Below are 1,526 nucleotides of genomic sequence, written 5' to 3'. Positions count from 1 at the left end.
CGATCTAGGTGTCGTACCTAGTGCATCGGGTCCAATGAGAATCTTTTGTGACAATACTGGTGCAATTGCCTTGGCAAAGGAATCCAGATTTCACAAGAGAACCAAGCACATCAAGAGAAGCTTCAATTCCATCCGGGATCTAGTCCAGGTGGGAGACATAGAGATTTGCAAGATACATACCGATCTGAATGTTGCAGAGCCGTTGACTAAGCCTCTTCCACGAGCAAAACATGATCAGCACCAAGGCTCCATGGGTGTTAGAATCATTACTGTGTAATCTAGATTATTGACTCTAGTGCAAGTGGGAGACTGAAGGAAATATGCCCTAGAGGCAATAATAAAGTTATTATTTATTTCCTTATATCATGATAAAAGTTTATTATTCATGCTAGAATTGTATTAACCGGAAACATAATACATGTGTGAATACATAGACAAACAGAGTGTCACTAGTATGCCTCTACTTGACTAGCTCGTTAATCAAAGATGGTTATGTTTCCTAACCATGGACAAAGAGTTGTTATTTGATTAACGGGATCATATCATTAGTTGAATGATCTGATTGACATGACTCATTCCATTAGCTTAGCACCCGATCGTTTAGTATGTTGCTATTGCTTTCTTCATGACTTATACATGTTCCTATGACTATGAGATTATGCAACTCCCGTTTGCCAGAGGAACACTTTGTGTGCTACCAAACGTCACAACGTAACTGGGTGATTATAAAGGAGCTCTACAGGTGTCTCCAAAGGTACATGTTGGGTTGGCGTATTTCGAGATTAGGATTTGTCACTCCGATTGTCGGAGAGGTATCTCTGGTCCCTCTCGGTAATGCACATCACTTAAGCCTTGCAAGCATTGCAACTAATGAGTTAGTTGCGGGATGATGTATTACAGAACGAGTAAAGAGACTTGCCGGTAACGAGATTGAACTTGGTATAGGATACCGATGATCGAATCTCGGGCAAGTAACATACCGATGACAAAGGGAACAACGTATGTTGTTATGCGGTCTGACCGATAAAAGATCTTCGTAGAATATGTAGGAGCCAATATGAGCATCCAGGTTCCGCTATTGGTTATTGACAGGAGACGTGTCTCGGTCATGTCTACATTGTTCTCGAACCCGTAGGGTCCGCACGCTTAAGGTTACGATGACAGTTATATTATGAGTTTATACATTTTGATGTACCGAAGGTTGTTCGGAGTCCCGGATGTGATCACGGACATGACAAGGAGTCTCGAAATGGTCGAGACATAAAGATAGATATATTGGAAGCCTATGTTTGGATATCGGAAGTGTTCCGGGTGAAATCGGGATTTTACCGGAGTACCGGGAGGTTATCGGAACCCCCCCGGGAGGTATATGGGCCTTAGTGAGCCTTAGTGGAAGAGAGGAGAGGTGGCCAGAGATGGGCCACGCGCCCCTCCCCCCCTTGGTCCGAATTGGACAAGGAGAGGGGGACGGCTCCCCTTCCTCCTCTCTCTCCTCTCCCCCCCCCCCTCCACGAATCCTATTCCAA

The sequence above is a fragment of the Triticum dicoccoides genome, chromosome 1A (genome assembly GCF_002162155.2).
Source record: "Triticum dicoccoides isolate Atlit2015 ecotype Zavitan chromosome 1A, WEW_v2.0, whole genome shotgun sequence".
NCBI classification, from domain to species: Eukaryota; Viridiplantae; Streptophyta; class Magnoliopsida; order Poales; family Poaceae; genus Triticum; species Triticum dicoccoides.
The sequence above is the reverse complement of the archived record's forward strand: the minus strand, read 5'-3'. Positions refer to the sequence as shown.